The 22,350-nt window shown below is 49.8% G+C and overlaps 1 long non-coding RNA gene across 2 annotated transcripts; it reads left to right on the top strand.

Moving 5' to 3' along the window:
* Window positions 1-9,382: 9,382 nt before the first annotated feature.
* On the top strand, window positions 9,383-20,545 carry LOC140410711 (uncharacterized). 2 transcript variants are annotated; one of them, XR_011940713.1, is made up of 3 exons: window positions 9,383-9,768; window positions 16,681-17,349; window positions 19,486-20,545. It is a non-coding gene; the product is annotated as an uncharacterized lncRNA (long non-coding RNA). The 2 variants fall into 2 exon arrangements; XR_011940712.1 differs by having other exon boundaries at window positions 9,383-9,830.
* The last annotated feature ends 1,805 nt before the right edge of the window (window positions 20,546-22,350 follow it).

Raw genomic sequence — 22,350 nt, 5'->3', positions numbered from 1 at the left:
AATCGGTGGAAGATTGAAATTTGCAGTTTGGATGGTACTCCAGCAGTTACTCCCACTTAACCAATATAATTGTAGCCAGGGCATCTCTAACAATGACTTTGCTTTCAGTATGCATGCTGTTGCCTCCAAACTCACCAAATAGTTTATCTTGGCCTCCTGCTTCTCTTCATCTACTGTGTCAGCTATGCTGTTGTTGCTCGTACAACTGTCTATGAAGTACAAAGTCCAGCAGGTAACCTTTTCTGGACATACAACACAAAATAAACTATATTTCTAACTGTGTGGAGGTAGGTGGAGGTGCTAGTTGAGGAGAAGCATGGCATTATTGAGAGAGGGATAGCATCCAATCCACCTAACCTGCACCTCCACCCTATCCCCATAACCCAGTAACCCTACCCAACACTAAGGGCAATTTTGGACACTAAGGGCAATTTATCATGGCCAATCCACCTAACCTGCACATCTTTGGACTGTGGGAGGAAACCGGAGCACCCGGAGGAAACCCACGCACACACGGGGAGGATGTGCAGACTCCGCACAGACAGTGAGCCAAGCCGGAATCGAACCTCGGACCCTGGAGCTGTGAAGCAATTGTGCTATCCACAATGCTACCGTGCTGCCCACAAATGAAAATCGCTTATTGTCACAAGTAGGCTTCAAATGAAGTTACTGTGAAAAGCCCCTAGTTGCCACATTCCAGCGCCTGTTCGGGGAGGCTGGTACGGGAATTGAACCGTGCTGCTGGCCTGCTGTGGTCTGCTTTCAAAGCCAGCGATTTAGCCCTGTGTGCTAAACAGCCCCCTAAATCCTCAGATAGCACCATTGTTCTCATTTCCACCCAAACATTTCTCTGTATCTCAATGAGATTGGGAGCAGGATTGAATAGAATAGGTCAGCAATACTTGAGACTTGAAGGAACACTGGCAGGGACTGAAATAAATTAAAGGTATCAATGAAACTAGGCACAAAGGATATTGCAGGAATGGATTGGATCATTTCCATGACCACCAGTAGACTTAGTACCATTTAGAAAGTTTGTATTTCACTGGGGATGATTAAATGTGTGATATCTCCATTTTAAAATCAGCATCATTATCCCTCTCAAATTAAATTATCCTTAATCTTCTATCCTTGCAAACTACCAACAACCTTTTTCTTTTAAAGTGATTGGGCACTTTTGCAACCCAAATCTCTTTTAAAATTTTCTACAAATCCATGTCTGAATCTGGCAAGTTAATTTTTAGTCCGACCACCAGCCTGAAAAAGGCTGTAATTAAATTCCCAAAAGATGACATCTGACTGTTGCACTATCCCTCAATGTCTTCTTCAGCTTTGCTGCAAACTTTGTCAAGGTCAACATTACATCAACCCCTCCCACTTAACCAATATAATTGTAGCCAGGGCATCTCTAACAATGACTTTGCTTTCAGTATGCATGCTGTTGCCTCCAAACTCACCAAATAGTTTATCTTGGCCTCCTGCTTCTCTTCATCTACTGTGTCAGCTATGCTGTTGTTGCTCGCACAACTGTCTATGAAGTACAAAGTTCAGGCTTCAAATTCCACGCCTGTGCTTTGAGACAGAAAATCCAGGCTGACACGAATGCAGCACTGAGAAAACATTACACTGCTGTGTCATTATTAGCTGTAAAGTGCATTGAGACATTCAAGTGGTCATAGAACTTACAGTGGAGAAGGAGGCCATTCGGCCCATCGAGTCTGCACCGACCCAATTAGTCCCTCACTTATACCCTATCCCCTTAACCCAATAACCCCTCCTAACCTTTTTGGACACTAAGGGCAATTTATCATGGCCAATCCACCTAACCTGCATGCCTTTGGACTGTGGGAGGAAACTGGAACACCCGCGTGGAAACCCACGCAGAGCACCCAGAAGAAACCCACGCAGTGGGTGTTATACAAATGCAAGATTTCATACCTTTACATTTGGTAGAATTTTTACTGACCTAACCTTCAGAGTGCAGGTTGGTTAGAAGGATGGGAGGTTTGTTACAGAGGGAGATTTGGTATTCCACCACATGATGTGGAGTTATAACTCTTAATGTGACCCTGAGCTGAACTAGAGTCATTGAGTTTTACAGCACAGAATGAGGCCCTTCGGCTCATCGTGCTTGCATCAACCATAAAGCATCCAACTATTTGAATCCCATTTTTCAGCACATGGTCCGTAACCTTGTATGTAATGACATTTCAAGTGGCAATCTAAACAATTCTTAACAGTTATGAAGATTCCACACCTCGCACCCATCTGACAGAGCACCAAGGCAGGTTGTAACAGTGTTAACAGGTGTTTCAGGTGCACAAATATTTCTAGATACGTGCCCTAGCCCTTATAACTAAACTGTGCCCTGCACCTGTGCTAACTTAACTGGTATCTACATTTCTGGCCTTACGGGCCCTGTCACTATGACTCGGTGGATCCCTAGAAGGTATATCAGGAGTGGAGGCGGCCTGCTGTGATTCCCGCCCTGCATCCTGAGTCCCCGTTGGCGGGCGTTTTCTGAGCAACCGGGCCCTGCTCGGGTGTCCCAGGTGACGTGGTGCCACCCTGTTCTGCCCGCTGCCTGCCAGATGAGTCAGGGACAGGGGGGGGGGCCCGAGGCACTGCAGTGTTCCAGCACCTCCCCTGCGGGAGTCACCGACAAGGCCCCAACTCCTCCTCCTCCCTTGGGTTGCCCAATAGCCCCCCGGGCTACTCCATGGGATGGGGGTCCGAGCGGAGTGATCCCCTCAGGCTCCACCTGCTGCTGCCAGTCACCTGATGCTGCCAGTCCTGGAAGCCCGCTCTGATCTCAACTAGGGTCTGCATGATCGTGGCCTTGGAGCACAGGGAGTGGACCATCGCCACCTGAGACTGCGACACATCACTCATTGACTGTGCTACCGCCTTCTGGTCCTGTGTTACATCAGCCAGTGACTGTGCCACCTCGCTGTGGGACTGGGCTACCTTCCTCTGTGTCTGCGCCACGCCGGCCAGCGCCTGGGTAATGCTGCCGACGTTTTCAGCCGTGACCTGCTGTGACTGGGCCAGGCTCAGACGCGCCACTGCAATTTACAGGTGGCTCTGGCACATGGCTGCCTGTGATGTGACAATCCCGGGCTTCGGCTAGCGCCTGCACAGAATGCCCCAGGCCTTGGACATGCTGATCCATAGCTGAAACCCTTGCGTCAAATGCCTCCACCACGGACGCTACCCCTGTGGTGTTGGCCTGGAGATTGGCACCACCTCCTGCTCCTGCACGGGGATGGACTCCTTCAACTGCACCTGTAGGTGCTGGATGATCACCAACAACCCATCATGTAGTCCCTGACTGCAACTGCATCTCCACGATCGATGGGACTGTCCGTTCCAGATGTCTGAAACCCGTCTGGATGGCAGCTCGTCCCTGGGGTCGACCGCCCTCTGAACGTCTGCGCCCTCGGGACTTTCTACCGCCACCTGCTGTACCAGAGCATGTGTGTGGTGCACACCAGTGAGTGTCCCAAAGCCTCTTCACTAAAGTGTCTAACCGCGGTGAGTGTCTGGGATGGTGGACGGTGTATGGACAGCTGTGAAGGGAAATCAGTGTCATCCCCGGACTCGAGCTCCGTGGTGTCTTGGGTCGCTTGTTGAGGGTTGCCGTCCATGATGCTCTCCTCATCTTGTTGGCTGAGATGGTGTGTGTGGGGAGTGAAATGTGTCTTTGCAGCTGCAGCTTGTCAGCCTCCCAAGTGTCAAATGCGAATCTGGTGAATCCCGCACCGTTTCTCATTGGAATCGATTATGTTCCATGTGGTGCCAGTGCTCGTCCCTTAACAGTTGCTGATTCAGTCCAGGTGCGGCATAGTTTTGTTGTCATGGAAGTCCATGAATCCTGCCCCGGCGTCAACATTTATTCTCAGGAGGGGAGAATCCCACCAAGCCTGTTAGGTTTCCTACCTGAACCGGGCCAGCTGGTTGGAGCTTAGCTGGTAGGACTTTTGATTTATTGGTGGGGTTTGACCACACCTTTATCATGCACTGCTAGTGGGAAACCTCCCAGTGGATCCCTGTGAGTTTCTTTCAATTTTCTGTGCAAAGTGGCCACATCTTCCTATCGCTCTTGCATCAAGGTTCCTGTCTGGTCATTTGAGATTCCGGGGTCTGCCAGCCTTGCCACTGGGGGGCCTCCTGTCCCTACTTCTCAGTTGATCCCACCTGTCTACCCACAGATTTGTCCATCTTCTGGCAGATACTCACCGGTTGGATTCAATTTGGTTCTAACTGCACATGAACTTCCCTTGTGGTAGTTCCAAGGCCAGTAGAATTTCAAGGTGACTGTTTCCCTGTTACCTTGAGGATGGGTTGGTTGCCAACCTGCCCCATTCTGTTTAGGACTCTTTTGCCCTCAGAGGCCATTTAGCTCCTGCTGCGCTGCCCGATAGCTCATCAACCAGGTGAGGCATCTCCTGTAACCTTTGCTACTCCCATCTCAGCCTTTATTTTTCCCCGACGCTGCTCAACTGAGTACTGCCCACTCATTTTGGATGTCTGGGGGTTAACTGCAACACCTGCCCTGTCTTTTGAGCCAGGGCGAGCATGGGTGATAATGACTTTCCCAATGTAGCCACTGTAGGAATGGACCAGTTCCTATTCGGTCCCATGTCCTCTGCGACACCCTGGCTCACATGGAGTGAGCTAGCTTCTACTGCTCTGCCATGTGGCTCTTTTGACTGTGTGAGGCAACTCCATCACTATCAGTTTGCTGCCGGTGGACGGCCCTGTTCCCTGTTTAAGTTAACACAGGAGGTGTTGACCAATTCAGTCTCTGGCTCACTCCTATCACCTGTTGTGAAATCCATTTTCCCGACCCCTTTTCATTTCACTGGCCTAATCTCAGCCTTCTTAAATTCAAGTAGCTTTCCCTGAGCCAGCTTATCCATGGCGGGTTCTTTCACCCCCGGCGGGGCCCCTGAACTGGTCTGGAAAGCTTTTATCCAAAAACTCTGAACACTAATCATGTCTACATGACTAACTTTCAAAATTGCCCCCATACGTTAAGGTGATCGGATACCTTTTGTAACTTTCTATTAAGTGTCAAGAATTCCTTTTTCCTCATGGTGAATATCTCCTTTAATTGTTCCAAACCATTCAGTTTTGCTGACACTTGGAAATCAATAATTGAAAATTGTTTTCAAAGGCCGAAGGGTCAATTGCCAAAGGTTACAAGTTTAAGGTGAGAGGTAAAGGAACCCGAGGTGACATGAGGAACTCCTTTTTAATGCATTGAATGTTTATGTTCTGGAATGTATTGATAAACATAGGTATAGTTTTAAGTGTGTCTGGAAGGGTAAAACCTATAGTTGGAATCATGCTGGACAAGGGGATTGGCTGTGTGGGAGTTGGTTAAGTTCCAGCTATGTTTCAATTCTGCTTAGAACAGGCTCCGATGTGAAGAATAAATAAACCAGCCGTCGTTGCTGGTTTTCACAAATGAGGTCTGTGAAAGTGCATCATTACACCTGCCCACTCCTGAAGCCATATCATTTTCTGGCAGCAACAAAAGAAAACTGTGCTGATAGTTTGGTGTGTGAGCATTTGGTTAAGGACAGAATCAACTCCGGATGTGAAAATGAAGTATTTTTGTTGTTCCACATGATGTGATGCTGACGTGGAGTCAAAATGAAATTTACCAGGGGCAGATGTCTCAGATTTCTGTGCTGAGAGCACAGAACACTTTTGAGATTAAAACTCATCAATTTGGTGTGTTTTTTAATTATACAGTATTGTTGTGTTTAATCAGTCAATTTGGGTCAACTGCAACTAAGTCTGTGAGTATATTCAGTTTAATGAGAGTTAAGATGTCCAAAACACATTAGTTACACAGCAACCGCGACAAAGTTGCACAGTTGCTTCACAGCTCCAGGGTCCCAGGTTTGATTCACGGCTTGAATCACTGTCTGTGCGGAGTCTGCATGTTCTCCCCGTGTGTGCGTGGGTTTCCTCCGGGTGCTCCGGTTTTCTCCTAAAATCCTAAAATGTGCAGGTTAGGTGGATTAACCATTCTAAATAGCCCTTAGTGTCCAAAAAATGTTAGGTGGGGATAAAGGGGGATAGGGTGGAGGCATGCGGCTTAAGTAGGGTGCTCTTTCCAAGGGCTGGTGCAGGCTGAATGGCCTCCTTCGGCACTGTAAATTCTATGAAATTCTATGAAATAACAAATACTGGCCCTATTCGGGCAGGACAGCTGGCATGCACAGAGTTTTCTTCTTTCTTCTCTCCTCATTGCCTCATGTCTTCATAACTGCTCAAACTACCGAAAGGTGATAGACCAGAGTCAACATGGACTCATCCTTCGGACTAGTTACATTTGTGCCATACAAATGCCAGGCAATGACCATCTCCTACAAGAGAGGATTCAGCAACGGCATTACCATTGCTGAATCCCCCACAATCGACATCCTGGGGGTTCCCATTGATCAGAAACTGAACTGGACTAGCCTCATTAATGCTGTTGCTACCAGGGCAGGTCAAAGGCTAGGAATCCTTACGTGAGTAACTCACCTGACTCCCAAAGCCTGTCCACCATCTAAAAGGCACAAGTCAGGAATGTAATGGAATACTCTCCACTTGCCTGGATGAGTGCAGCTCCAACAACACTCAAGAAGCTCAATTCCATCCAGGGCAAAGCAACTGCTTGATTGCTCCCCCTTCCACAAACATTCAAACCCTCCACCACCGACAAACTGTGGCAGTCATGTGTATCATCTACAAGATACACCGCAGTAACTCATCAAGGTTTCTTAAACAGCACCTTCCAAACCCATGACCACTACCATCTAGAAGGACAAGAGCAGCAGATACCTGGGAACCCCACCAGCTGGAGGTTCCCATCCAAGTCACTCACCAACCTGACTTGGAAATATATCGCCGCTCCTTCACTGTTGCTGGGGCAACATCCTGTAACCCCTCACTGACAGTACAGTGGGTGTACCTACACCTCAAGGACTGCAGTTTCAAGAAGGCAACCCACTACCACCTTCTGAAGGGCAACTAGTGATGGGCAAAAAATGCTGACCTAACCAGCGACGGCCACATCCCGTAATTTAATTTTTAAAACATTCCATAACTCCCTCAATCCCACCCTTGGCTGTCAAACTACTTTCAAGCTCATATTTGCCCATTATTGGTTCTTATGGTCTATTCATAGGTTGTTCATTATGCCAACCAATCTAACTGTTCTAACTCCGAATCAGACAATTGAACCATTGAATGAATCACAAAAGTAAATTCCATTTTGCTTCCACACATTAATTAACATTTGCATTCCAGCAACTTCTTAATTAAGTTTTTTAAAAAATCTTTCCAATTAAGGGGCAATTTAGCGTGGCCAATCCACCTAGCCTGCACATCTTTGTGTTGTGGGGGTGAGACCCACGTAAACACGGGGAGAATGTGCAAACTCCACACGGACAGTGACCCGGGGCCGGGATCAGCGCCATGAGGCAGCAGCGCTAACCACTGCACCACCGTGCTGACCTACAATTTAGTACGGTTAACTGAAAATCCTAACACAGCTCTGAGGTAGTTACTTTTTCTGACAATTGCAAAGACCTCTTTATAAAAAAAATATTTCTGTTGAACGTTTTCCATTTTAACAAATAACGCAACAAAACCACAGGAATGGTTCAGCATAGCAAAAATGTCTCAACCTACATATAGATAAAGAGGAGGGCAGGAGAACAGTTGGCCCAGTACAATCACTAAATTCAACTTGATGTCTCTACGCACATTCCCAGAGATCAAGGGAGAACAGGATAAGGCCATGAAAACATGTTAAAACGGTGCAGTCCTTCCCATGCGGTGATTACTCGCAATAACCACGAAAATGCAGGACAGGTTCTTCCACCAAGTTTGGGCATGTGTAAGAACACATCTCCCTCAACTCTAGCAACACTAGAGACACCAATAACATGCTTCCTCTCAGATATCAGACCTGTCTGCACCCTTACAAGAGCTAATCATGGATTCTTTCACCCCACAGTAACAAATAAAAACGTACAGAGAGAATTTGTGAGAACACCAGTTCCAAAAGGAACTTAATATAACACATGAAGCAACAAAACTTTAACCTCAGGCACAGTGCAGAATGATTCTACATATTTATACAGAGAGGACCAACAAATATTCATACAATAGGAGGATGGTGACTAAGTTCCCCATCAAGCCTATCCTCAAACCGAATAAGGGCTCCAATAACGCAGATCCAAGGCACACAGACTGTTACTCCAGCAAATCAAGCAAGGATTACTTGACCACACTTAGACACGTGCCACCACTTATTTCCCTCCACCCTAACAACTTCAGAGATGCCAACCACAAAGAAGAATCAGAAGGAACTCATTCCTCTCTGGGATACATGATCTGTCCGTACTTTCATGGGAGATAAACATGAATTCTCAAGCTGCTATGGCTCCATTTATCTTTCCTATAATCGAGATAAGGGGTGTCTAAAATTCACTCTCTCCTCATAAGTGCAAGGGGTACAGTGCATAAAAGAAAAGAAGGGCAAGACTAGGTACAAACCATGTGTCACATTACCGACTCAGAATGTTTTTTGGCAAACCAGGATTACATGCGACCCTCACCTTTGTGCTCATATATCATACACCCTTGTCAGGAAAAAAGACAATAACATGAAATCAGCAGCATAATCGCAAAGGAATAAAATTTAAGATTATTGATGAACTGCCGGGTAATAACAGCATCTGTTGCACTTGTAAAGGCCAAAGCCATGACAGGATTGTTGAGCAACCCTCAGAATCCCTCCAAAATTCCATCAAATTAAGCACCTTCACCTCCGCCATACCATCGCCCTGAAGCTCAGTCAGTAAGGAATTTAGGCCCAAGCTGAGGGGTGTGGGGAGGGTGGATGACTTGACACGTCCAGCTGCCTCCAACCACTCATGATGAGCATCGAAGACAGGGCAACAGTAAGACCCGTGGTCAGGGTCTCTGACAAACCCCAGGCCTCAAAGACGAGGTACAATGTGCTCCGTCGAACCTGAAATGCACAACATTCAAATTGCAATTACGTAAGCATGACAACAAACCCTCAAACCACCCCCCCCCCCCCACTCCTCGCAAGAGGCCGGGCTCACAAACAATCCTTGTCCGGCCCCTACATCCCGAGTCGGTCAGGATAAACGTCATACCATGCAACAGGATTTCCAAAAATCAAAGGCGAACTCTCACCAGGGAAATTGCTTTATCAAACAATAGGATTCTCCTCCATTTCCATGATTCTCTCAAGGCTATTTCGCAATTCATCAACATGAGCACAAAAAACCTGCACCAGGGAGCCGATAATATCGTCTGGAAAGTAATTTGCAAAGGCAGCCATTATCTTGATGCCGAGAGCATCGCTGAACTGTAGGCCCGTTCACCAGCAAAATTGCCAGTGCCAAGTGAAAGATGTGTGTAAAGCTCCATCTAGTGGTAATTAAATTAATTAAGTATTTGAATCTCTGCGATATTTTCCACTGTAGAAATCTGTTTTAGGACCTAAAATCCATTATTGGTGTACTTCTCTTTTCTAACTTCTTTTTGTGGTAACCACTGTATTATATTGTACTTACTGTTCTTACTTATTGTACTGACTGTTCTTACTGTTTGTTACATGTCTGAGTTTGTCCCTGCTGGCTCCGCCTGTGGCTCCGCCCCTCGGGCTCAAGTATAAACGTGGCTAACCTCCAGCCCTGCCGTCATTCTGGGACCAGCTGTCAGCAGGTATCTTTTAGCTGATTAAAGCCACCGTTTACTCTTCCGACTCTCGTCTGTCGTCATTGCTGGTACATCAATTTAATCAGCTAAAAAAATTTATTTAAAGAAATATATATGTTTATGAAAGTTTTTTAACACAATTTTTCTCCCTTACAATCAATAACCCCCCCTGCCCCCCCCCCCCCCCCCCCCCATAACAAAAAAAAAACGAGAAATCGCGCAGAGCAAGATATATACATGGCAAAATGATATATTTACACAGCTTTGTACACTGGCCCTCACCAGTACGTGCCAGTTTCCCCAACCCTTCATGTTATCTCTTGCTCATCCACCCTCCCAGGCAGTCCCCCCTTTCCCCGCCCCCTCCCCCCCTCCCAGGACGACCCCTCCACCCCCCCGCCCCCCCCCCCCCCCCAAGGTTGCTGCTGCTGCTGACCGACCTTCCTCTAACGCTCCGCGAGATAGTCTAGGAACGGTTGCCACCGCCTGTAGAACCCCTGCGCAGACCCTCTCAAGGCAAACTCAATCCTCTCCAACTTTATGAACCCAGCCAGATCATTTATCCAGGGCTCCAGGCTGGGGGGGGCTTCGCCTCCTTCCACATTAGCAAGATCCTTCGCCGGGCTACTAGGGACGCAAAGGCCAGAATGCCGGCCTCTTTCGCCTCCTGCACTCCCGGTTCATCCACTACTCCAAATATTGCTAGCCCCCAGCTTGTATCAGCTAAAATTTTAAGATGGATCCATCGCTCAAGCCTGACCGCCTGGAGCTGGACCCCAAGCAGCTGACGCCACTGCCACGTTTGAACACTGGCTAAGCTGCTTCGAACCTTCCATTGATTCCTCCGCCACTGCCGTTGCTGAGACCCACAAGCTGCGAGTCCTCAACTCCCGGGTGAGCCCGCAAGTTTTCCTTCTTATCAGGGACGCTACCTCGTACGAGGATGCGATAACGCTGTTGAAGGGGCAGTATGTTAAAGAAGTCAACGAGGTGTATGCTAGGCATCTCCTTGCCATGAGGCGACAGTGCTCCGGAGAATCGCAAGTTGAATTTCTGCACGCCTTGCGGGTACTCGGCCGGAACAGCAGCTGTAAGGCGGTATCGGCTGTCAAGCACACCGAATTGCTGATCCGGGACGCCTATGTCGCAGGCATAAAATCTAATTACATCCGCCAGCGCCTACTAGAAGCGGGTACACTCGACTTCCAAGACACAGTACAGCTCTCAGACTCGTTGGAAGTGGCCTTTCAGACTTCCGGGTGCGGCGATGACCAGCTAAGTCGCACGTTTCGGCAGCTCCCGGTGGAACGGACTTTTGGGCTCTTAATAAGAGCCCCAACGGCAATTTTAACGGCTAAAAGCACAGTGCGGTAAACCAGAAGGGAATCCCCCCTGGATACGGATGGAAAAAGGAGAGGAAAGTGGCCGGATTGCGGTGGATCCTTTAGAGCAGCGGCAAGGAAGGCAAGCAAAAACCAAGATGGCGACGGAAGGTGGCAGTTTAATATGGGGCCCTGAACAACATGAGTTTTTGAAACGCTGCGTGGAAGAGCTTAAAAAGGAGATGAAGAAGGAGCTGTTGGCCCCGATATTACAGGCGATCGAAGGGCTAAAGGATGAGCAAAAGACCCAGGAGCGGGAGCTTCGGGTCGTGAAGGCAAAGGCTGCCGAGAACGAGGACGATATACAGGGCCTGGTGGTGAAGACGGAGATGCACGAGGCACACCATAAACGATGTGTGGAAAGATTGGAGGTGCTGGAGAATAACGCGAGGAGGAACAATTTAAGGATTCTTGGTCTTCCTGAAGGTGTAGAAGGAGCAGACGTCGGGGCATATGTGAGCACGATGCTGCACTCGTTAATGGGAGCGGAGGCCCCGGTGGGTCCGCTGGAGGTGGAGGGAGCATACCGAGTGATGGCGCGAGGGCCGAGAGCAGGAGAAATTCCCAGAGCCATAGTGGTGAGATTCCTCCGTTTTAAGGACAAAGAGATGGTCCTTAGATGGGCAAAGAAAACTCGGAGCAGTAGGTGGGAGAACGCGGTGATCCGCGTATATCAAGACTGGAGTGCGGAGGTGGCGAGAAGGAGGGCGAGCTTTAATCGGGCCAAGGCGGTGCTTCACAAAAAGAAGATAAAATTTGGAATGCTGCAACCGGCAAGACTGTGGGTCACATATCAAGGGAGGCACCACTACTTTGAGATGGCGGATGAGGCGTGGACTTTTATTGTGGAAGAAAAACTGGAATAAGCAGGTTACTAAAAAAGAACGTTTGAAACAAAGTGGTGGGGCGAGTATGGGGGGCGAAGAGGGGGGAAAAAGGGGGGGAAAGATGAGTTTTATGTTATTAATCCTGCGATGCGGTAACTTTTCTCTCTTCCACAGGTGGTGGTGGAGGGAGGAAGGGAGGTGGAGGAGATGGGGCGTTGGCCATGGGGGGCGGGGCCAAAAGGGAAGCGCGGGCTTTGTTCCCGCGATATGATAATCATGGCGGGAATAGGGAAGCAGGAAGGAGGGGGCGTCGCATGGTGCGAGCCAAGGTCACGGGGGGAAGCCGAGGTCGGCCAGAGTTTGCTGACTTCTGGGAGCAACATGGGGGGTGTAACTACGCTAGTGGGGGATCTAGCGGAGGGGGTGGGAGGGGGGAGTTACTGGGTTGCTGCTGCTGGGGAGAGGGGGGAGCCGGAATGGGGTGGGGTGGGCGGGGGGGCGCCGCCTGGGGGGGACACAGCTGCGTGGGAACCGGGTGAGGAGCTGGAAAAAGGGGATGGCTAATCGACAAGGGGGGGGGGGGTAAAAAGCCCCCCAACCCGGTTGATCACGTGGAATGTGAGAGGGCTGAACGGGCCGATAAAGAGGGCACGAGTACTCGCACACCTTAAGAAACTTAAGGCACACGTGGTTATGTTACAAGAGACGCACTTGAAACTTATAGACCAGGTTAGACTACGCAAAGGATGGGTGGGGCAGGTGTTTCATTCGGGGCTAGATGCGAAAAACAGGGTGGTGGCTATACTAGTGGGGAAGCGGGTTATGTTTGAGGCAAAGACCATAGTGGCGGATAGCGGGGGCAGATACGTGATGGTGAGTGGCAAATTACAGGGGGAGGCGGTGGTCTTGGTAAACGTATATGCCCCGAACTGGGATGATGCCAATTTTATGAGGCGCATGCTAGGACGCATACCGGACCTAGAGGTGGGAAAGTTGGTAATGGGGGGAGATTTTAATACGGTGCTGGAGCCAGGGCTGGACAGGTCGAGATCCAGGACTGGAAGGAGGCCGGCTGCAACCAAGGTGCTTAAAGATTTTATGGAGCAGATGGGAGGAGTAGACCCGTGGAGATTTAGCAGACCTAGGAGTAAGGAGTTTTTGTTTTTCTCCTATGTCCACAAAGTTTATTCGCGAATAGACTTTTTTGTTTTGGGAAGGGCGTTGATCCCGAAGGTGAGGGGGACGGAGTATACGGCTATAGCCATTTCGGATCACGCTCCACATTGGGTAGACTTGGAGATAGGGGAGGAAACAGAAGAGCGTCCACCCTGGAGAATGGACATGGGACTAATGGCAGATGAAGGGGTGTGCCTAAGGGTGAGGGGGTGCATTGAAAAATACTTGGGACTCAATGATAACGGGGAGGTCCAGGTGGGAGTGGTCTGGGAGGCGCTGAAGGCAGTGGTTAGAGGGGAGCTGATATCAATAAGGGCACATAAAGGAAAGCAGGAGAGTAGGGAACGGGAGCGGTTACTGCAAAAACTTCTGAGGGTGGACAGGCAATATGCGGAGGCACCGGAGGAGGGACTGTACAGGGAAAGGCAAAGGTTACACGTAGAATTTGACTTGCTGACAACGGGTACTGCAGAAGCACAGTGGAGGAAGGCACAGGGTGTACAGTATGAGTATGGGGAGAAGGCGAGCAGGTTGCTGGCCCATCAATTGAGGAAAAGGGGAGCAGCAAGGGAAATAGGGGGAGTGAGGGATAAGGAAGGAGAGATAGAGCGGGGAGCGGAGAGAGTGAATGGAGTGTTCAAGGCATTCTATAAAAGATTATACGAAGCTCGGCCCCCGGATGGGAAGGAGAGAATGATGTGCTTCCTGGACCGGCGGGAATTTCCTAAGGTGGAGGAGCAGGAGAGGGTGGGACTGGGAGCACAGATCGAGATAGAGGAAGTAGTGAAAGGAATTAGGAGTATGCAGGCGGGGAAGGCTCCGGGACCGGATGGATTTCCAGTCGAATTTTATAGGAAATATGTGGACTTGCTTGCCCCGATACTGATGAGAACCTTTAATGAGGCGAAGGAAAGGGGACAGCTGCCCCCGACTATGTCGGAGGCAACGATATCGCTTCTCCTAAAGAAGGAAAAGACCTGCTGCAATGCGGGTCCTATAGACCTATTTCCCTCCTAAATGTAGACGCTAAGATTCTGGCCAAGGTAATGGCAATGAGGATAGAGGATTGTGTCCCGGGGGTAGTCCATGGGGACCAAACTGGGTTTGTGAAGGGGAGACAGCTGAATACGAATATACGGAGGCTGCTAGGGGTAATGATGATGCCCCCACCAGAGGGGGAAGCGGAGATAGTGGTGGCGATGGATGCCGAGAAAGCATTTGATAGAGTGGAGTGGGATTATTTGTGGGAGGTGTTGAGGAGATTTGGCTTTGGAGATGAGTATATTAGATGGGTACAGCTGCTGTATAGGGCCCTGATGGCGAGCGTGGTCACGAATGGACGGGGGTCTGCGTATTTTCGGCTCCATAGAGGGACGAGGCAGGGATGTCCTCTGTCCCCATTATTGTTTGCACTGGCGATTGAGTCCCTGGCAATAGCATTGAGGGGTTCCAGGAAGTGGAGAGGAGTACTCAGGGGAGGAGAGGAACATCGGGTATCTCTTTACGCGGACGATTTATTGGTGTATGTGGCGGACCCGGCGGAGGGGATGCCAGAGATAATGCGGATACTTGGGGAGTTTGGAGAATTTTCAGGATATAAGCTGAACATGGGGAAAAGTGAGCTGTTTGTGGTGCATCCAGGGGAGCAGAGCAGAGAAATAGAGGACTTACCGCTGAGGAAGGTAACAAGGGACTTTCGCTACTTGGGGATCCAGATAGCCAAGAATTGGGGTACATTGCATAGGTTAAACTTAACGCGGTTGGTGGAACAGATGGAGGAGGACTTCAAGAGATGGGACATGGTATCCCTGTCACTGGCAGGGAGGGTACAAGTGGTTAAAATGGTGGTCCTCCCGAGATTCCTCTTTGTGTTTCAGTGCCTCCCGGTGGTGATCACGAAGGCTTTTTTCAAAAGGATTGAGAAGAGTATCATGAGTTTTGTGTGGGCCGGGAAGACCCCGAGAGTGAGGAAGGGATTTTTGCAGCGTAGTAGGGATAGGGGGGGGCTGGCGCTACCGAGCCTGAGCGAGTACTACTGGGCCGCCAACATCTCAATGGTATGTTGGTGGATGGGAGAAGAGGAGGGAGCGGCGTGGAAGAGATTGGAGAAGGCGTCCTGTAGGGGGACTTGCCTACAAGCCATGGTGACGGCGCCGTTGCCGTTCTCACCGAAGAAATACACCACAAGCCTGGTGGTGGTGGCTACTCTGAAAATTTGGGGGCAATGGAGACGGCATAGGGGAAAGACGGGAGCCTCGGTGTGGTCCCCGATAACAAATAATCATAGGTTTGCTCCGGGGAGAATGGATGGGGGATTTGGAACATGGCAAAGAGCAGGAGTAACACAATTGAGAGATCTGTTTGTAGATGGGACGTTTGCAAGTCTGGGAGCGCTGGCCGAAAAATATGGGTTGCCCCAAGGGAATGCATTCCGGTATATGCAACTGAGGGCTTTTGCGAGGCAACAGGTGAGGGAATTCCCGCAGCTCCCGACGCAGGAGGTGCAGGACAGAGTGATCTCAAAGACATGGGTGGGGGACGGTAAGGTATCAGACATATATAGGGAAATGAGGGAAGAGGGGGAGATTATGGTAGATGAGCTGAAAGGGAAATGGGAAGAAGAGCTGGGGGAGGAGATTGAGGAGGGGCTGTGGGCTGATGCCCTAAGTAGGGTAAACTCATCGTCCTCGTGTGCCAGGCTAAGCCTGATACAATTTAAGGTGTTACACAGGGCGCATATGACTGGAGCACGGCTCAGTAAATTTTTTGGAGTAGAGGATAGGTGTGCGAGATGCTTGAGAAGCCCAGCGAATCACACCCACATGTTCTGGTCATGTCCGGCACTACAGGGGTTTTGGGTGGGGGTGACAAAGGTGCTTTCGAAGGTGGTGGGGGTCCAGGTCGAACCAAGCTGGGGGTTGCCTATATTCGGGGTTGCAGAAGAGCCGGGAGTGCAGGAGGCGAGAGAGGCTGATGTTTTGGCCTTTGCGTCCCTAGTAGCCCGGCGCAGGATACTGTTGATGTGGAAGGAAGCCAAGCCCCCGGGTGTGGAGACCTGGATAAATGACATGGCACGGTTTATAAAGCTGGAACGGATTAAGTTCGTCCTAAGGGGATCGGCTCAAGGGTTCACCAGGCGGTGGCAACCGTTCGTCGAATACCTCACAGAAAGATAGAAGGAATGGAAAAGAAGAAGACAGCAGCAGCAACCCGGGGGGGGGGGGGGGGGGGGGGGAGGAACCAGAGGGATTCTCAGGGATGTTAATATATAAGTATATAAGTATAATATGTATAGGTTGTTGTTGTAGATAATTGTATATTGGACTGTTAAAACATATTTTTGGAGAATATTTATCTGGGACAAGGCAGTTGCCATTTAGTTTTGTTTTTGTTTTTGTTTATATATTATTTATTTCTTGTTTATAAAACTGGCCATTGTTATTTATATTGTGATATTACTGTGTAAAGGATACACAATGTACTGTGATGGTTGGCCAAAAATTTTCAATAAAATATTTTTTTTTTAAAAAAAGGAAGTGGCCTTTCATAACATGGATGCTTACACCTCCGACCACGCGGCACCCTCGTGGACTTCGTGGGCGCCGCCATCACCCGACCCAGGGCTGCCGCAAGCCTGTGCCGCGCAGCGACCTGCCAACTCTGGAGGCCCGAAATGTTACTTCTGTGGCCAGGGTAAGCACCCCAGACAACGCTGCCCAGCGAGGAACGCGATCTGCAACGGGTACGGAAAGAAGGGCCACTTCTCTAAAGTCTGCCAGGCCCGACCTGTTTCTAAACCCAGCAGTGCTGCGTGCAGCCCGCGGGGACCGCCCCCATCTTCCACGTCATCCGCCACGTGCGACCCGTGGGGGCTGCCATCTTGGCCGCCATCTTCGACGCCACCCGCCACTTGCGACCTGTGGGGGCTGCCATCTTCGACACCACCCGCCACGTGCGACCCATGGGGGCCGCCATCTTGGAATCACCCCGCCACCTCCCGGAACCCCTGCTCACCAGATCGTACGCTCGCCTCCGCTATCCTCGATCAACCCACCCACCTTCCGAAGCTCGCCTCCATCACCCTCGACCAATCTCGACCTCATCACTTCACTAAATCCATGATGGCCGTCCGGATCAACGGCCACGAGACGACCTGCCTCTTCGACTCCGGGAGCACAGAGAGTTTCATTCACCCAGATACGGTAAGGCGCTGCTCCCTCCCAATTTTACCCGCGACCCAGAAAATCTCCCTGGCTTCCGAATCACATTCTGTGGAAGTCCATGGGTACTATGTCGGAACCCTTACATTACGGGGCGTCGAGTAGAAAAATGTCAAGCTCTACATCCTCCCCCAACTCTGTGCTGCCCTACTACTAAGTCTAGATTTCCAATGCCACCTCAAAAGCCTTACCTTGGAGTTCGATGGACCCCTGCCCCCTCTCACCGTCTGTAGCCTCTCGACCCTTAAGATCGCCCCACCCCCACTCTTTGCTAACCTCACCCCGGACTGTAAGCCTGTCGCCACTAGGAGCAGATGATACATTGCTCGGGACAAGGCCTTTATCAGGTCGGAGGTCCAGCGACTCCTGCGGGAAGGAATCCTAGAGGCCAGTATTAGCTCCCTGGAGAGCCCAAGTGGTGGTCGTCAAAACTGGGGATAAGCACCGGATGGTCATCGACTACAGTCAGACGATCAACCGGTACACGCAGTTCGATGCGTACCCTCTTCCCCGCATATCTGACATGGTCAATCGGATTGCGCAGCACCGAGTCTTCTCAACTATTGACTTATAGTCCGCGTACCACCAGCTTCCTATCCGCCCAGAGGACCGCCAATACACTGCCTTCGAGGCAGATGGCCGCCTCTACCACTTCCTCAGGGTCCCCTTCGGCGTCACCAATGGGGTCTCGGTCTTTCAAGGGATGGTGGACCGAATAGTTGACCAATACTTCTGCGGACCACATTCTCGTATCTGGATAATGTCACTACCTGCAGCCATGACCAGCAGGACAATGACGCTAACCTCCAACATTTCTTCCACACCGCCAAGCTCCTTAACCTCACATACAATAAGGAGAAATGCGTCTTCGCACAACCCACCTAGCCATCCTTGGCTACGTTGTGGAAAACGGAGTCCTAGGGCCCGATCCCGACCGCATGCGCCCCATCCTGGAACTTCCACTGCTCCAAGGCCCTGAAGAGATGCCTGGGGTTATTTTCCTATTATGCCCAGTGGGCCCCCAATTATGCGGACAAGGCTCGCCCACTCATTAAATCCACCATTTTCCCCCTGACAGCTGAGGCCCTCCTGGCCTTCAACCGCATCAAGGCAGATATTGCCAAAGCCGCGATGCACGCTGTGGACGAGTCCATCCCGTTCCAAGTGGAGAGCGATGCGTCTGACTTTGCTCTGGCCGCTACCCTCAACCAGGCGGGCAGGCCCGTGGCTTTCTTCTCCCGTACCCTCCAGAGTTGGCCGGCAGGCGATTCACTCTCCTCACTGACCAACGGTCGGTTGCCTTCATGTTCAATAATACACAGCGGGGCACGATCAAGAATGACAAGATCCTAAGGTGGAGGATCGAACTGTCCACATATAATTATGATATCTTGTATCGACCTGGGAAGCTCAATGAGCCCCCAGATGCCCTATCTCGCGGTACATGTGCCAGCGCACAAGTAGACCAACTTTGGGCCCTCCACAATGATCTCTGTCATCCGGGGGTCACACGTTTTTTTCATTTTATCAAGGCCCGCAACCTGCCTTACTCCATCGAGGAGGTCAGGACCATGACTAAGGACTGCCAGGTCTGCGCGGAGTACAAACCGCACTTCTTTTGGCCGGTCAGAGCACACATGGTAAAGGCCTCCCGCCCCTTTGAGCGCCTCAGCATCGATTTCAAAGGGCCCCTCCCCTCCACTGACCGTATTGTGTACTTTCTCAACATCATTGATGAGTACTTACGTTTCCCTTTCGCCAACCTATGCCCTGACATGACCTCTGCCGCAATCATCAAAGCCCTGCACAGCCTCTTCACCTTGTTCGGTTTCCCACTTACATCCATAGTGATCGGGGTTCCTCCTTCATGAGTGATGAGCTGCGTCAGTTCCTGCTTAGCAAGGGCATTGCCTCAAGCAGGACTACGAGCTGCAACCCCCGGGGAAATGGACAGGTGGAGAGGGAGAACGCGACGGACTGGAAGGCTGTCCTACGGTCTAGGAGTCTCCCTGTCTCCCGCTGGCAGGAGGTCCTTCCCGAGGCGCTCCACTCCATCTAGTAGCTCCTGTGTACCACCACCAATGCGACACCTCACGAGAGAATGTTTGTCTTCCCCAGGAAGTCCACCTCAGGATCTCGCTCCCGTCCTGGCTGATGGTTCCAGGGCCCGTCCTCCTCCGGAAGCATGCGAGGAGTCACAAGTCGGACCCCATGGTCGAACGGGTCCTTCACCTCCATGCTACCCCCAATATGCCTACGTGGCACAACATGACAGGTGGGAGGACACAGTCTGCCTTCGGGACTTGGCAACCGCAGGTTCCCCAGCGATCATCACCACTACCCCCGACTCTACACTGTCTCCCTCTGTTGTTACTCACGACTCAACACCGTCTCCCTCCATTGCTACTTATCCTGAAGATGACACGTTCCTGGACACGCAGGCCTCAACACTTCACCTGACACCAGTGTCCTCACCACAGCCGGGACTGAGGCGATCACAGCAGAAGGTCAAAGCCCCCGACAGACTTGATCTCTAATTCAACCCGTCCACTTCACCCCTGCCGGACGCTTTTTTAACAGGGGGTGAATGTGGTAGACCACTGTATTATATTGTACTTACTGTTCTTACTTATGGTACTTACTGTTCTTACTGTTTGTTACATGTCTGGGTTTGTCCCTGCTGGCTCTGCCCCTCGGGCTCAAGTATAAAGGTAGCTATCCTTCAGCCCTGCCCTCATTCTGGGACCGGCTGCCAGCAGGCATCTTTTAGCTGATTAAAGCCACAGTTTACTCTTCCGACTCTCGTCTGTCGTCATTGATGGTACATCACTTTCTTCTCTCCTTATCCCATGAAGATACTAACTCCTTGCTGAGCTATAATTCCAGAGCCACCAAAATCCTTGGCATAATAGCCATTCTTCAGTGACCTTGGTGGGCTGCGAAGGGCGGGATTTCACAATCCTTGTAATGATATGTAGACAGACATGTAACTAAAGGGTTAATCACAACACTTAGCTGTGGCACTACCACTAGAGGGCACCACCAGATCACACTATATAACTGAGCTCCCAAAGGCTCTTGGTCTCTTTCCACACAGGAGCAGCTAGATAGCAGTAGCATGGTATTGTTAGATCACAGCCTAGATACCACGTGTAGTTCAGATACAGTTTATATAGTTATATGTCATTACTTGATTTCTAGATATAGTTCAGTAAAGTGTCGAACTCATTTATTAGTTTTATCATTACTTAATAAATGCGTTTGCTTTACATTGAAGACTTGTGTGTTCTTCAGGATCATCAGCAACCAGTAACAACATATATCACTTCAACCCAGCAATATAACATGCTACGAGGAGCTGTAATATAATACAACTATCCCACATCCTAACCCACATCCACAGATTTACTTCACAGCAGCCAATGCTCTTTCTCTAGCCCAGTGTTATGGTGGTCAGCTTCAGTAACCCCACTGCAACTGGGATCAACTAACTTTCTCAAATTAATCATTTGTGGAACATTTTGATCATAGTAATTATTGCAAACACAACATCAATAATGCCTTCAGCATCCTATAATTCCCAAAATGTTACAAATTGGCCAAGAGAAAACAGAATCAAGGAAGTGAGGAGGTAGAATTAGATTATGTAAGTGAAAACTAAGAAGTAGATTTCAGACAATCTTTTTCTATTTGTTTGTGAGATGTGCATATCACTGACTAGGCCAGCATTTATTGCCCATTTATAATTGTCATTGAGAAAGTGATGGTGGGGGGCCTTCATGAACCTCTGCAGTCTATCTAATGTCAAGTCACCCACAATGCTATTGGGGAGTTCCATGTTTTTGATCCAGTGACAATGAAGGAGTTATAAATATTTTCAAGTCAGGGTTGTGTTTGACCTTGAGGGGATTTTGCACATGATGTTCCTATGCTCCTCTGCCCTTGTCCTTCTGGATGCGAGTTGTCATGGGTTTGGAATGTGTTGTCAAAGAGATTAGAAAATAGGAGGGGGATAGCAAGATGGAAGATTTAGTGTGAGTGTTTCACAGCCTGGGGCAGAAATGATTGAAGGCCCTGTAATTAGAGAAGGAGGCAACCAAGCCATAGATAGAAGAGCATGGAACATGTTAGCGCTATATCAGTTTATTGAGGTGTAACCAATACATAGAAGGGGCGAGAAGGTGGTGAATGTTGGAAAACACAGGTGTGAACTTTGTGCTCGTTGGGCGCGTGCACTTGGTGGGCTAGAAAGCGGGAGCAAAATGCGATTTTGACCGCGATTGGCCCCAGAATGTGATTTCATGCTGAGTGCTGCCGGGGATGGTGGGAAGAGGGCAGGCACTGAGAAATGGGAGAGTGCAGCCTAGCCCTTCTAATGCGCTCCCTCAGGTGGTCAGCAGCTGTGGAGCTGTCTCAGGGAGCTGCAGATCTAAATTAAATCCCAGGGAAAAAACACAACAAGCAGTGTCTGAGCAGCATATTCAAATGCAAACCTCATTCCCCAGACACCGTTTTAAAAGGTATTCCCGCCCTGGCATCTCATCCTGTCCGGGATCGAGGTTGTGGCTAATACGTAACGGCTGCCTGGTCAATCAACCCGCCAACTGTAAAAGCAGACGGGCCATGTAAAGACAGCTTTCAATTGGCCCCTTAATGGGTTAAATTGCCTGCTTAATTTTCGGCAGGCACGCTTCTGTCTCTTTTTTTTAAGATATTTTGTTCCAAACTTGTATAAAAGGTGACAAAACATAAGCAATTTGGGGAACAAACTCCCCAACACACATCTATACAGTTTGTCAAAAGATTCCCCCTTTTCAACCCCTACTCCCACCACCGCCACACACCCCCACCCCCGCGACAAAAAGCTCTTCAAACACATCCACAAACATCCCCCACCTTGCCTCGTAGCCCTCTGCTGAATCCCTTAATTCCGACTTGATCTTTTCACTGAAGAAAGTCATGCAAGTCCCCTGGTGGTGTTGC

Source organism: Scyliorhinus torazame, chromosome 4, assembly GCF_047496885.1.
Source record: "Scyliorhinus torazame isolate Kashiwa2021f chromosome 4, sScyTor2.1, whole genome shotgun sequence".
In the NCBI taxonomy this organism is placed as follows: Eukaryota; Metazoa; Chordata; class Chondrichthyes; order Carcharhiniformes; family Scyliorhinidae; genus Scyliorhinus; species Scyliorhinus torazame.
Note: the sequence above shows the minus strand (reverse complement) of the source record. Positions and strands in the feature narration are given on the sequence as shown.